Source organism: Pristis pectinata, chromosome 20 (assembly GCF_009764475.1).
Source record: "Pristis pectinata isolate sPriPec2 chromosome 20, sPriPec2.1.pri, whole genome shotgun sequence".
Taxonomy (NCBI): Eukaryota; Metazoa; Chordata; class Chondrichthyes; order Rhinopristiformes; family Pristidae; genus Pristis; species Pristis pectinata.
The window spans coordinates 33,930,394-33,946,229 of NC_067424.1; the positions used below are offsets into that span (position 1 = coordinate 33,930,394).

General features: G+C 37.8%; 1 protein-coding gene across 2 annotated transcripts in view; it reads left to right on the forward strand.

Moving 5' to 3' along the window:
- Nucleotides 1-5,194: 5,194 nt before the first annotated feature.
- LOC127580831 (bile acid receptor-like) overlaps nt 5,195-15,836 on the forward strand; it is a 74,227-nt gene continuing 63,585 nt past the window's right edge. For both annotated transcript variants that reach the window (XM_052034756.1, XM_052034757.1), the window contains exon 1: nt 5,195-5,348. The gene's annotated coding sequence lies outside the window, so the exon portion shown is untranslated. The remainder of the gene's footprint in view (nt 5,349-15,836) is intronic.

Sequence of the window (15,836 nt, forward strand, 5' to 3'; positions counted from 1 at the left end):
CAGATAAATGGTTAAAGGGGTTAGTATTAGGGTAACTGCTGTGGATCAGTGGAACTGGGAATAGAATCAGTTGTTGTCAGTTCAGAATTGTTAGACAAGGGCTGGTAATGGTAGTTGGAAGGTAAAGTGATTAGGCAGTAGCATTGACAATTGGGGGGGTTAATAGTTGTTGTGCAGGATTTTTAACTGAGGATTGAACTCGTGGTTGGAAGGGTAGGAATTGAGGTTTGGGAGATTGATAGTTGGACAGTATTAGTGGGTAAATTTGGTTATGGGGTTAGGATTGATAGTTGGAGGAGGTCAAAATTATTGGTGAAGGATAGGATTGGTGGTCAAAGGGAAGAATATGAGTTGGGGGTAGGATTGGAATCAGTTGGAGAAATTGGTGATTGGATAAACTATTGGTGGTCATGGTTCAATGTTCAGATGGTAGTCAGAGCAGGTAAGGATGCCAGGTTGGGTCTGCAAATTGGTGAGATGCTGTCAGTTGAAGCTTGCTAGCTTACTTGGTATTGCACTGGATGGAATGGTGTAAAGGGTACAAAAATATTGTGAAGGTCATGATAAAGATTCAGGCAAGTCCCTACATTAAAGATCCAAGGTCAGGTTCTGAGTACCAGCCAGTGATCTATTCAGGCAGGTCCCTTTAAGTCAGACTGAAGCAGGCTTCAGACATGCTGTGAAAACTTCTTTTTACATGAGTGTTCTGCAGATAACGCAGGAGCTCCTGAAAATGACAGAATTGGGCATTTCTGGAGTCCTCTGTGCTTTAGCATATCAGAAGGTGGGAACGTGGAAAATAAGAGTAGGAATAGACTATTTGGACACTTAAGCCTGCTCTAATATTCAATATCATCATGGATGATCATCCAAATTCAGTTCTCTGTTACTGATTTCTCCCCATATCCATGATCTCTTTAGCCATAAGAACCATATCTCACTCCTTCTTGAATATGTTTAATGACTTGGCTTCAATTGCCTGCTGTGGCAGAGATTTCCACAGGTTTGCCACTCTTTGGATGAAGACATTTCTCCTCAACTCAGTCCTAAACAGCTTACCTTGTATCCTTGTGCTGTGACCCCTGGATCTGAATTTCCTCACCATTGGGAACATCTTTCCTACATGTAAACTGAAACTTATCCTGAAGGGAATGGATAATGAGGATCTTCTCATTCTTCTAAACACTGGTTAATATAAGCCCAATTGTCCCAATTTCTCTTTATATTGTATATCAGTCCTGACATCCCAGCAATCAGTGTGGTGAATCTTTGTTGCACTCGATCCAGAGCATGAAAATTCTTCCTCTTACCATAAGCTGTGCACAATATTCAAGGTGTGGTGTCACCAAGGCTCTGTACAATTGCAGTAAGCCATCCTTGCTCTTGTACTCAAATTCTCTTGGTATGATGTTTAACATACCATTTGCCTTCTCAAACACCTGTGGCATTTGCATGCTTACTTTCAACCAGGCACAAAAACTGCAAAACACTCAATCTGCATAAAATCCTCAATTTTTATTGAGTGACATCAAGGAACCTGGCAAAACCAAAGTCAATAGGCATTGAGGAGAAAACACTCCAATGTTTAAAGTCACCCCTCACACAAAGGAAGATGGTTGTGGTTGTTGAAGGTCTATCATTCCAAACCTAGAAGAATGCTGCAGGACTTCCCCAGGGCAGTGCCCAAAGCCCAACATTTTCAAGCTGTTTCATCAAAGACCTTCCTTTCATCATAACGTTAGAAGTGGGGATGATCTGTGTCAACTCCTCAGAAAATCAGGAGTCCACCTCTCTGTACAGAAAATCCTTAATAGCATTCAGATATACGTTATAAATGGCAAATAACATTTGCACCAGACAAATTCTAGCCACTGACCATCTCCAACAAGAGACAGGCAAACATTCTAACTACCCACCTTTGATATTTAAGGGCATTACAACACTGAGTTCCCACCATCAACATCCTGGGGGTGTCACCATAGAGCAGTCTCTTTGGGCAAGCCACAAAAATACTTGATTATGAGGGGGGATCTGAGGTCAATATTCTGTGATTAATGACTCACCTCATGATACTCCAAGTCTTTCCACTATCCACAAGGCATAAGTCAGGATGGAATACACTCCAAATGCCTTAATGAATGCGGTTCTAGGAACACTCAGGAGGTTTAACACCATCCAGTACAAAAACAGAAAAGTTGGAAGAACAGCAAGTCAAGCAGCATCTGCAAAACCAGTTTTGATGAAGTGAGTTCGACCTGAAACGTTAACTGTTTTTTTCTTTCCACAGATACTGCTAGACTAGTTGAGTTCTTTCAGTGTCTTCTGTTTTTGTTTCAGATTCTAGCATCTACAGTTTTACTTGTTTCACATCCAGTATAAAGCAATCTGCTTGACTGGTGCCCCAGACACCACCCTAAAAATTCATTCCCTCTGCCAATGGTGCACCATGACTGCAGTGTGCACTATCCACACAATACAGCCATCTAGGCTACATCAGCAGCACCTTCCAAACATACAACCTCTACCACCAAGAAGAATACAGGCAGCGGATGCATTGGAATACCACAATCTGCAGGTTCCCCTCCAAGTCACATACTATATGTTCCTTCATCACTGCTGGGTTGATATCCCTTCTTAATAACATGGTGGGAGTGTATTCACTGGAAGAAGTTCTCAAGCGTAGTTAAGGACAGACAACATATCTGGCCTTGCTAGTGACATCCTCATCCTGAAGAAGGAATACAAAAAAAAACCAACTTCTAGCATGCTCCTGCAAATACTTCATGTAAACATTTCAAAAACAAAAAAATACTGGAAATACTCAGTGGAACAGGCAGCATCCATGGAGAGAGAAAGAGAATTATGTTTCAGGAGCCACTAAATGAATTGTAATCCACTGGTCCACTTCCACTGATTTAAAGAACTGTCAATCTTTACAATCTGGAGATCACAAAAAATGCAATAAAACTGGAAGGACATCCTGAAATGCATCCATAATGATGAAAGTCACTCATTACTTCCTTTGAAATTTTATCTGTCCTGCGTATTACAGTTCTAGCTTGGATTGGCAAGCAGGAATAGCTTCTTCCCTTCCGCCATCAGATTTCTGAATGGTCCATGAACGCTACCTCGTTATTCGTCTTTTGCACTATTTATTTATTCTTGTAACCTACAGTAACTTTTTTATGTCTTTATGCCTTGCACTGTACTGCTGCCATGAAACAACAAATTTCATGACACATGCCATTGATAATAAACCTGATTCTGAGGATAGGTTTCCATAACTTTCATGATCAGATAATTTGATGATTGTAATGGTCTTGGAATAAATATAAACCTTGTCCATCTAGATAAAGTACTGGAGGCCTAACAGTAATATTGAACTGTACTCATCACGAGTTATCGCCCTCAAGAGAGAGAGAAGAGAGAGAAGAGAAGAGAGAGAAAGAGAAGAGAGAGAGAGAGAAAGAGAGAGAGAAGAGGAAAAATCTGAGCACTGTGTGGGAGTGAGCAGACATTGCATTGGAAAGAGTTGATTCTCATTTCTTTACACAGGGCTTCACAAATCTGCTAATATTAAACTTATTTACCTGTTCCTTCCAACATATTCTCTCCGATACTTTAGGGTCCTGTTGATTCTTGTATTAACTTGTACTTATTTAGCACATGAGCAGAACACTCACCAGGAGCAGTGGGACAATGAAGAATAGGCTCCAATCATAGCTTCAAGTCTGCTCAAGGAAACCTTCTGGTTGCCATGTCAAACCAAACCCATCAGAATGAGGAGCAGGAACTAGAAATAGGCCAGATGGCTCAACATGGAAATCTTGGGTTCCATCTGCCTCAGATTTCCCCTCCCATCCCTCCACCCCACCCTGCCCACCATGACTTCCTCAGTACAGACCTATCCTAGTGCTGGGGACTTTTCCACTAGCAATGGCCTCCCAGCCCCCTTTTTCTTATAACCAGGCAGGAGAGTGATGGTAAGTGTGGAGGTGTGGTCTAGGGTTTCTAATCTCATAATGCCATGATTTCCTTATGTCTTTTCCCCCCCTCGCCGATCAATCCTGCTTTTATGCAAAATAAATGCTATTGGAAAATATGTTTGATTCCCGGGCTAGAGAGGTGCTGCTGAGCATACATCAGAATCTATTCCATAACTTTTTTTATACTGTCCAAACTCATAGAATGGGAATCTGGAGCCAGCTGAGATAGAGCATAAACACTGGTATGGACGTTAAACTAACTAGCTTATGCTGTATATAATTCTACATACAGCAAATGGGAAATAAGAATACAGAGAAAGGTTAAGAATACAGGGAAATGGAATAATACTCATCATACCAGTAGGCCTTTGATTATCAAAATGTTAATTGGGACAGTGTAATGTAAAAAATGTTGCTGCGCACTTGATTTTCTTCTAAGCAGTATTAATCTGCCAGCTTTTGAGATAGCACATTACTGGCTTCAGAAAGATTTTAATCCGGGAAGGAGTAAGAGTGGAATGGTTTTCTTTAAAAGTTCAAAAGCATTAATTGGGAGCACCAAACCAAGGGGATAGCGATGATGACAATAACCTTTTCCATTCACCTCATTTGATTTGATTTGCTCATTCACAGCATTTGATTGTGCTCTTAAATATTGATATTTTCCCACACAATACTTTAGCTGTGTCAGAGTTTTGCTCATCATGTGTAGCTGCAATAACAATACCAAGGTGCAAATTAGGCTAAGCATACTGTTGTCAAAACGGCAGGTCTGAGCAGCATTGTCAGCAGCAACGTTGAGCTTTGACAGTGAACTTTGGATGTGGCATCCTGCAAGTTCCTCAAGTATTTAGAAAATTAGTTCTCCTTTGCTAAGTCTGACCAAACTAACCATACTGGGATTTGTTCAGATGTTTGGCCTGGATTTGCTGTTTGGGACTGTCACTGGATGATGAATAGAAAGAAATTTTCTTCTGTTCCACTGCCTGTCCTTGCCTAAACTTGAAGGTAAAAAGAAAATCAAAGATTTGAAAATGGGGAGCAGAAGATAAACATAACTTTGGGATCTCTCTGACCTGGCCGTGGACAGCAACGATGAGCCAGTTCTGTTTGATTTATTCTCACTAGGGGATGCCCTTTCTCTGACCCAGGAGGGAGCTGTGTGGGAAGCTAGTTAGTGCGATAGGCCTCTAGTGCTGTTCTGCAGAATGTCTGGAGCCAGAGTGTTTGCAAAGAGCCTCTGATAAATAGGCAAAAAAGGCCCTGCTCGCTCCAGCTGGACTTCAGTGACGCTCAGAGATCATTGTATCCTCACGTAACAACTGAAGCAGGCAAGAACATCCTATACTCCACCAAATTCTGGTAAGCAGACTTTTAAAAACATAATTTTAATTTTACTTCAGAGTTTCACCAAACTTTAGTGACTCTAAAATACAGTTTACATCAGGAGCAATACGACTGAAACTTCTGAAACTAAAGGTATCTTTTATTTGGGGAAAATGTGGGAAACAACTAACATTAGCAAAATTCATATAGGTTGCGTTTTATTCAGTTTATAGCATGAGATAACAATAAAGTCATCTATAAAGGTTATTTTAAAAGACACTACAGATACTTTTAGCCTACACTTATACTCTTAAAGGTTGGTTATATATCTATCGTAATGTTACTACGATCCACAAATATTATATAATTTGGACTCGAAGCAAATAGGAATGTCATGAAAGTGTAAACAATTCTATAAACGCAAGTTCTTTATTTAGCTATCATTAACGTTGATGTGTGCATTTAGAATGTGGTCTCTGCCAAAAAACAAAAATATTGTTGCAGTCATGGATATGTCATAATATAAAGCATAAGACTTTGAAGGCCAGTCATTTCGCTTGAAACTGGTGATATTAGTAGATAAATGTTCATCTAATATAAACCTAGAACAGAGGGATATGAAATATTAACTTGTTGCTCAACTTTCCAATATTCACTTACGGGCATTGTAAATTAATCTATATTTAATTTCTTTAATTTAAACAGTGTAAAAAGAATTATGGTATATTGTAACTTAAAAGCGTAGCATTTGAAGGGAAACTGAAATTCTAAAGAACTAAACACAAACCTTAAAGTGCCAGTGTTCATATATAAGTTTTATGACTCCCTGATAAATTTGGAAATCACTATGGCACATGGTAGACCAAATAAGCAAAAGCCAAAGGACATTTGGGTATGTACCTGCCAACTACAAAGAACACTACACAGTGAATTTAGAAATAACAGTGAAGTATTTATTTGTTGCCATAAATGAACAATATCTCAAGACGATGTGAAACAAGCTAGGTCTTGGGCAGTATGTGAAAGAATACTTGCAAACCCAACGATTACTGAAGTACCCTCTGTAACAAAGAGCTTTTTTTGCATATGCTGATGTGGATAAGACAAAATGACAAAAACAGAGGATATAGCTTAATAACCAAATAGAAATTAAAGACACAGTTAAAACATTCTATCCAATTCAATAAGTGAGATTGGGTTTGATTATTGCAAATGCTTTATAGGTTTCTATTAAGATTGAATTCAGCGGAACAGAAAATGAAGCAAATGATGAAGTAGTGAAAAGGCAACACCAAATGCAATCTTTATAGACTATAGTAAAATGTAAAGACTGAGGGAGGCAAGATATTTCTGAATTTTTGGCCTTAGGAGACAATGTGTTTTGGCATGATTTGAAAACAGTGAGCATGTAGTGAGAAGGGAAGGTAAGGAAGTGTGAACAGAAAGAAACTTTGACAGGCCATTTGTATTTTTTTCTAAATAACCTAGTGTTTTTGAGGAATACTAGAACAATTTGTCCAATTATGTGAAGAATATTCAAGATTTGGACTAAATTGATTCCATAACGTGAAGAATTTTAATGGAATTTTAGCTCTGTCTGAGGTGAAGTTTCTCAACAATGTAGTCCTTCATCATATCTCATTGTTGCAACTGACTTTAACCATACAAGTTATGATTTTGTTTAATGTATATTTTTACGTAAGGGAACTGCATGAATGCAAATTATTGTTATTATCACAAAGGTGGAATTGTGGAAAGTGTGATCCATTTTCAGATGACCGTGGGCATCTGTGGAGAAACTGGAGCTTAAACAATAAAAACTAAATGTGCAGCAATTAGGTCAGCATCTTCAAAAGAACGATGTTAACATTTTGGATGGAGACTTTCAACACAAGGCAGTAACATTAACCCATCTTCTGGTTTTCAATTCTGTACACATACATTGAGCATTTCCTGTGAACTTGCAAATCTCACTCTATGAAAGTTTATTTTCCTTATGAAAATGTTTTTATCATGAATTTACTGCATACAATAATATTGAAGTTGAGTATAAAAATTCCTGCACACTTTGAAAAGCGGTGGCAACGTGATAGACCCTTCCCATAACTGTTTCAAATTCTGGAAACATAGCAGTGAAACTCACCTTTAGCCTTGAGCACTAAATGCATGCAAGAATATTGTCCACAAGTTACACACACCCCTGAACATTGTGTTCCATTAACTTTCATGGGTCTGACTCTGTAGAGGTGAATACAACCAACGACTTATACTTGAGTAAACACTTTAATGCTGGCAAAAAAAAAGTGAGGTCCTCTTCCAGAAAGTTTACATCACGCCTTTGCTGCAAGAAGCTTGGATATCAGCTCATACATGAAAGCACAAGGGTTTAAGGACTGCTCAGGCCCTTCTTTTATTGGAACATAATCCTTCTTGAATTGATTATCATTTGCCATCATCACTGTAAGACATATTTATATTCCAGAGATCATATTTACCTCCAATAAATCTTTCTGTCTATTTGTATACAGTAAATCCTTGTTTGTTCACTCCCTTCTACACTAGTTTCCTGCTTAATGCAAGTCACCAGAGTTCTCGGATTTTTCACCATAATTAAAGTATTTCATAATGTAACTCTCATTCATTCTCCCTGAGAGTCAGGGAACAAATTAGGAACTAACCTATCAGAATAATCAGAGGAACTGATCTGGATAAATATAAGAAATCTTCTTATGGAGGCAGAGGGCATAAATGAGAAATTAAGTGAACATCTGTCTTCATTAGAAAAAAAGGATTCAGTCATTGTGGCAGCATTAGGAGTGGACTGTGACAATGTTGTATAAAAACAGATAAAAGTAGGCACTTGAAAATTTGGTAATTGTCATTATAGAAAAGTCATCAGGTCAGAATGTGAACCAACATAACTTGGGAAGTAAAGGTGGAAATTATGGAAGCTCTGGCCCACAATATTCCAGTCATCTTAAGAGGAGTGAAAGACTTCAACTGTTTGAAATAGGGAATAGGATAACCCCAGTAATGAAGTATTTAGGAACAGTAGTAGTCCATTTAGCCCCTGAGCCTGTTCCAACATTTAATGAGATCCTTGTGGAACTCCACTTGTCACACTCTTCGAAGATGAGTACCTGCTCATTCTCAGTACTTTTCTGCTGTTCAGTCACATTCCTAGCCTTCTACTCCAAGAATTTTGAACTATATCTAAAATTGTCTTCTGAGAATCTTTATCAATTGCCTTCTGGAGCTCCATATCAGCAACCAGTCAACTGAAAAGCAAAAAACTGCAGGTGCCAGAAATCTAAAAAACAGAAAATTCTGGTGATATCCAGCAGGTCAGGCAACAAATTTAGATAGAGAAAGGGACTTAACATTTCAGGTCAATTACCTTTTATCAGATCTGGAAATGTGATGAAACAAGGGTTTTAAATTTGCAGTGTAGGTAGAGGTGGAGAGAACTCAAGGAATGCTTGTGATAGGTTGGAAACCATGATTGTCCAGGTGACAGAAATGCAGATAGTGCCATCTAAGAAAAGGTAATGAATGTTTGTTAATCACAACTGCTCTGTCAGGAGGAATGTAAATAGAGAACGATGAATGAGGGCAATAGAGAGAAAAGAGATAAAGACAATACTTGAATTGTGAGATGCAGATGCTGAATCTTTATAAAACACTGGTTAGACAGAGTGGGAGTATTCTGGAAATATGAGGTAAAAGAGAGTTTTCCCATCTTAAGTATGGTTTCCAAATTGAGTGGAAAATTAAAATTGAGGCATCTATATTGTTCTCATCAACTCCCTTTAAGACACTGGTTTGGAAACCATCTAATCCTTAGGTGCTATATACTGTATATTGGTGTAAATCAATTAACCCGACATTGGTAATGGAGAAACCATTAAGGAAAATAATCCAGGACAAAACTAAATGGTATGAAGGAGAGCAAGAGGTAAATAAAGGTCAGTCCAGATTTTCTGAATACAACACGTTTAACTAATGTTTGAAGAAATAATGGAGCATATAGCTGAACATAGTGAATTTGAAGTTATTTAAAATGATTTTTAAAAAGCATTTGACAAATGATCACAAAGTGGTGTTTGTGAAATCAAAGCCCATGTACAGGTTGTGGCAGCGTGGAACCAAAATTAAAAACAGAAAGCAGAAAGACTGACAAATGGCAAAAGTATAACATTTAAAGTATATTAAGTAAATTAAAATATATTATCTATTTGGACTGGCCATAATTTCCCATGCTGCATATGATAAAACTCATCAATACAGTACATATTGAGCAGGATAAGGCAGAGGGAGACCAGTAAAATAGAGAGATAATGGCAGGTGAAATTTAACTTCAAGAAGCAGGAAGTCCTACATTTTAGTAAGAAGAATCAGGATGGACAAATAGTGCATGCAGGAAAATCTTCAAAAGTGACAGGACTAGCTAAGGAAGCTGTTGAAAGACATGAGGAGTCTGCGGCATTATTGATAGAGGAACATGGCACAAAAGAGGAGATTTGCTGAATTTTTGTAAAACACTGGTTAGAGCAGATCAGGAGTATTGTGGCATTTAATATGGGGCACCTTACACTCAGAAGGCTGTCAAGGAGAGATTCGAAGAGTGAGGGACCAATGCTGAGGGACAGTTATTTAGACTGACAGGAAAACACTGCGGTAAAAGAGAATTCCTTCCCAGATGTGGAAATGTCAGTAACCAGAGATGGGTTTAAGATATTGGCAAAGAACCAGAGTTAACATGGGAAAATGATTTTATATGTCTTTATGATCTGGAATTCACTGTCTGAAAAAGTTGTAGATGCATATTCAAAATAACACTAAAATGAGAACTGAATAAATACTTAATGGAAAACAAGTTACAGAACAACTGAGAGAGTAGGTAAGTGCGATTAACTTGCTTGCTGTCCCAAAAGAAGCAAATGCCCACCACTGCAGCATGTCTATGATTCAGTGGATGTAATTACAAACTAAAGGCGTCAGTCACATGCTATATATTGAATGTTTTGCACGGCAAATAACACAGAATGAATAATACAGCAAATGATGAACACTCTCCATATACAGCGCATAATGTAGAATTATGTATGAAAATCATTTAAACATATGTGGTTTGCAGACTGAATGACTACTCATGCAGAAGTAGTCCTTCACAGTGTATGAGAGGCCTGCTTTGGCAAAGCATAAAGGGAACTTGCCTGAGCAGTGATGGGAGGCAGCTTAAGGTTGGTGCCTTTAGACTAAACTCTTACTGTTCTGACACCCTAGTGTAAGTCTTGTGAGCAAATGTAATGATGTACTAGATGCAATAACTGGCAACAAATGAACACCTTCTTCCCACCTGACAGGAACTCCGGCAATCTCCTCCTACTACCATGTTACACATTTTGTGCACCTTTGCTGTTGTTAAATAATTTAGAGACAATTGAACTCACAGTACAGAGAGTGAAATGCAAAGCATAGCATAAGTTGCACAATATTCAGAATGTGGCAAACATCATGCAATGTAAAGCATGTGGATGAGTCAGTGTTTGGAGTCAAAGCTTGCACAAGGAAAATGATTGTGGTTGCTTGAGTTCAGTTATCCTAGACCTTGAACATTACTGCCAGACTCCCTCAGGGCTCTCGGCCCAACCGTCTTCAGCTGCTTCATCAATGACCATCCTTACATAACAAGTGTGTATTATCGACAAAATGGACTGCAATTACTCACCCATGCTACTCTGATAGTACCTCTCAATCAGCACAACATCACCTGCAGGGTCGTCTCCAAGTTGCACACCATCCTGATTTGGTAATATATAGACAGTCCTTCATTCTAGACTCTAGAGCCCCCTACTCACTGTGGGAGTACCTTAACCAGAACAATTGCAGTGGTTCAAGAAGGTGGTTCATCACCATCCTCTCAAGGAAAAGCAGTGGGCAATAAATTCTTGCATTGCCAGTATAGTTCAGATTCCAAAACTGAATTTAAAATAATTGTTCAATCAAATTTACACAGCAAAGCAAATTTCAATTATGTTAAATGGAATAAGCTGCAGAATGTGTGTTGTGTTGTATGAGATCACTCAACAATAGTTGTGGCTGAACCATAAAGTATTTAAATTCTACTATTGATATTTGGTGGTTACCTTCATGGTGTCCAGGCCATTGGCCATTGATGGAATTATGTTATATTTTAACAGCAAATAAATAACAGTAAATGAACATGTATTATTCTTTTGCCAAAAACGAAGAAAGAATGAGAGAAAGAATGCATTTTGATTGACAAAGTATATTTCAAAACATCAGAACATCTCTTTAAAGGCAGTAAATTATTTTTTGAAGCATAAATTATTTGCACTAACGTAGAAAAAGGCATTCAGTTTTCATACAGGTCATAAAATAGCAAAGTGATAATGTCAAAATAATTTATTTTTTAATTGCATTGATTAAGTAATAATTATTGGGCAGAACTTCATTTGGAATACTAATATTCTCTTTTGTAATAGTGCAACAGTACTTTTTACATTTACCAGAGAAGCCATGCACTGAACCTCTTGAAACTAGCCAGTGATTATTGAACTCAAGCCTTCATCACTTAAAGTGGGGGGTGGGGGGGAGGGGGCAATGATTGAGGTGTGGGGAGTACTTTTTGATTGGAAATGGTAGAGGTTTTTACAACTTGTCTAGCATTGCATGTGATCTCTGGCTTTTCCACCAAATGCATAACTTGCCTCTACTTGATGAAGGTAATGCATTTCCATCACTCAATTACCAATTAACTTTATCATGTAGGGCACTTCCCTAACATATCTCCTTTCAAGTCCTCACACGTTAACTACGACTCCAAGTCTTCCACCCACATCTCTCAGTTGCCATCTAACCATAGCAGGCATGGAAGAATTCAAAGACTTTCAATCTTTTATGTGGTTTTAATTCCTGGGCCCAGGATAAATGTCAAACTTTTATGCTCTGCATACTGTTATAAATAATTTGTGCATAATTTATACAGTTTTACCAAGACTGAGCAATTGCTCATTCAAACTATTACCTTTGTGAGTACTTGTTACAATGCTTGCATAATAGTCAATGCATTTCAAAGTTTTCAGTGTTTCTGGAGTACTACGAGATTTTGTTTAGATGTCAAATAATACAATTCTTTAATAAAAACAAAATATCATGCAAATTTGTTTATTTCAATTACTATTACTGTCTATAATGTCGTTTTACTTTATGCTGTTAAGTTTGTACTCTTGGGTTTTTTGCATCATTTTTCCATAGCATTCTCATCAAAATGAATACTGCCTCACATTCATCAAAAGTGCAAACAAACTGAAAAACTATTCTCTCCAACAGCTGCTTCCTGTCCTAAACAAGTTTATACAGTCTTATGAATATCCCCAGTGGGTGAACATGAGTCCCCAGAACAAAATTACTCTTTAATTTGGCGCGGTTCCTACTAATGCAATATTCTTGCACATAGCAGCAGTGAGAATAGATGGTGTGGGAAATAGAGAAGTGACACTTATTGACTATGTACGTATGTGTTACTGCTCTAGATTAAGTGCATGCTTCGAGATATTCAGAAACATTGTGATCATTGGTATTAAAGGAGAGAAAGGATATTGAAGGGAGGTATCAGTTATTGTCCTTAATTCTCTGAAAATAGAAGGAATTTCAGACAGACCAGTTCTGAAACTCAAAATGAGTTGTGGGAAAATGCATTCCGCTTGATGAAAGGGAGAAGAAAATTGTTCCTTTTGTGGTGTGTACCCACGTTCCAATAGGTTAGCACATAAAATAATTCACAAGTTCCCTGAAAGGAAAGTTAAGGTTGTTTTTTTTTAAATGGACTTTGACAGCTTCCGATTTTCTCCAATTGATAAGCAGTGTCTGATCTTTGCAGTGAGATTATGATGGGTCACTTTGGTTTAAAACAAACATTTACTGTGAAAGATAAGAGCTAGCTCTCCGCAAACTGCACCTTGACACACTACATTGTATTTGTAGAACTAGAAATCCTGTGACTTTTAACCAACCTCTTCCTTCAAAAACATACAGTGGTGGAAATAACCTACCTTGATAGTTCATTGATCCTTCCTTAAATATGGCCACTGTGTACATTAAATACCTCAAAGATTTTTTTGTATGAAACCTCCTGATGGGCACCTTTCATGACCTCCCTTTTATTCTCAAACAAGATTGTTCAAAACCCACAAGGTTGCAGCTTTGGCAAAAAAAATGTGCTGAATAGGAAATAACTATATTCAGAGGTTCTATTAATATCAATCCAAATGTTTAATGGTATTTACATTTATAGAATAGACTACTCTCATGGACATTAGTGTACAGATTCTGTGATATGCAGAAAGATAGAACTTCAATTCATTTTAATAACAGGGAACTATTGAACTGATAGTGATGCAACAAAGACTCTCAACTCATGGTGATGTCACAGTGACACCCTGGCCCTCAGAGTGACCGTTAAATAGTTTAATTCAACTGAAAAATGGAAATTAATGGAATTTGGAAATGGAATTTAATTCAGATAAGTGTGAAGTGTTACATCTCGTAAGCACAGATCAAGGTAGGACTTTTACATTGAATGGAAGGGCCCTGGGTACTCTTGTGGAAATGTTGTAGGGACCTTGGAGTACAGGTGCATAGTTCCCTTAAAGTGGAGTCACAGGTAGACAGGGAAGTGAAGGCGGCTTTTGGCTTGCTGGCCTTGATCAATCAGGGCATTGAATGTAGAAATTGGGAGCTTATGTTGCGATGGTACAAAATGTTGGTGGGGCCATGTTTGGAGTATTGTGTTCAGTTTTGGTCACCCTGTTATAGGAAGGAAGTGATTAAACTGGGAAGAGTGCAGAAAAGATTTACAAGGATGTTGCCAGGACTTGAGGGACTGAGTTATAAGGAGAGGTTAGACAGGTTGGGCCTTTATTGCTTGCAGCATATAAAATCATGAGGGGCATAGATTGAGTGAGCGGTTTTTTTTCCAGGGCTGGGAATCAAAAACTAGAAGACATAGTTTTAAAGTTAGAGGTGAAAGGGTTAATAAGAACCTAAGGGGCAACTTTTTTACAACGGGTAGTAGATAAATGGAACCAGCTGCCAGAGGAAGTGGTTAAGGCAGATACATTAGATACATTTTAGAAGTATGTGGACAAGTATATGGATGTCATGAGTTTAGGGGGATTTGGGGCAAGTGCTGAGAAATGGGATTAGCTTGAATATACATCTTGGTCCGCTTGGACACGTATGGGCCAAAGGGCCTTTTTCCATGTTATACAACTCTATGACTCTATGAAGAGGAAGTTAGCAAAATTTACTTTCTTTCTACTCAGGGAAGAAAAAATCATTTAATAACATTCCCATTTATGTCTTCTTTGTTGGTTCCTTTCTTGATCCAAGGCAGGATCCATATTTGCTCTCAGCACATATATATCCTATTGAGATGCTTTGAACAGAATTCTTGAGGTAGAAAGATCTCAGACCTCCAGTGCTAGAACTGCATAAAAAGACATTTTTGTCCCATAGGAATCTAATTTGTGGAAGAATTTCCATTGAAGTAGAAACCTGTGGAATTGTGTTCCGTCCAAAATTTACAGCTGACAAATCATGCAATTTCTTATTTAACTTTTTTCCCCACTTTCTTCACTTTCGCAACAGCTAAAGTATGGTTATAATAGAGTCTGCTACAATCTGGTGTCTCATCCAAGTCACTCTTTGTGACCTTAAGGAATATTTGTAGTTTAACTTATCATTTGGAAATGTCATAGTCAAGCCCAATTGTCTCCTCACAGCATCAACATGTGTGCATTTTCCAACAGGGCTCACCTTTTAATCATTAAAAGAAGGAATGCTGATTCATTTATTCTCTCTCCTTGTCCCACGGCACAATTGATTAACAGCTAGTTGCCACCCAATTTCAAGAAACAATCCAAAATAAAATTGACACTAAAAATTGAGAATTTATCACATATCCAAATTCAAATATTCCAAATCCTAACATTTTCTTCTGTAACCTGTGTCAAAATTACAGAAATCCCTATAAACAACCACTGCAAGCTCCTTGTAGATATAAAGTAATGCATCTTGTCCCTTCGACATGGAAATCTGCTTCTGCAATGGTAAATTAGATAGAAAAATACATTTTAAAATATATTCTGAGGAGAAAATTCCACGTATATATTTAAACAAAAAAGTTTTTAACTAGTCTGGCAACTGGTATGAAAAGTGTAAATGAGAGTTGTAATTTAGTGGTTGGACTAAGAAACTCAGCTAATTGCTTCATAATCCTACCATGGAAATTCCTGAATTGGCTTTGGTGGACTAGTATGTCATGCTTGTCAACAAAAGGAATCTGCCATTTTTGTTTTCTTGGGTTGGGTTGTCCTGTGCACAATTCCAGTCTCACAATATAAGATTCATCTTTAATGCTCTTTGAAGTGGTTTAAAAAATACTTAGTTATAAATCAATTGCTACAGAAGTCAGACCACTTTCACAGGAGAGTGAGG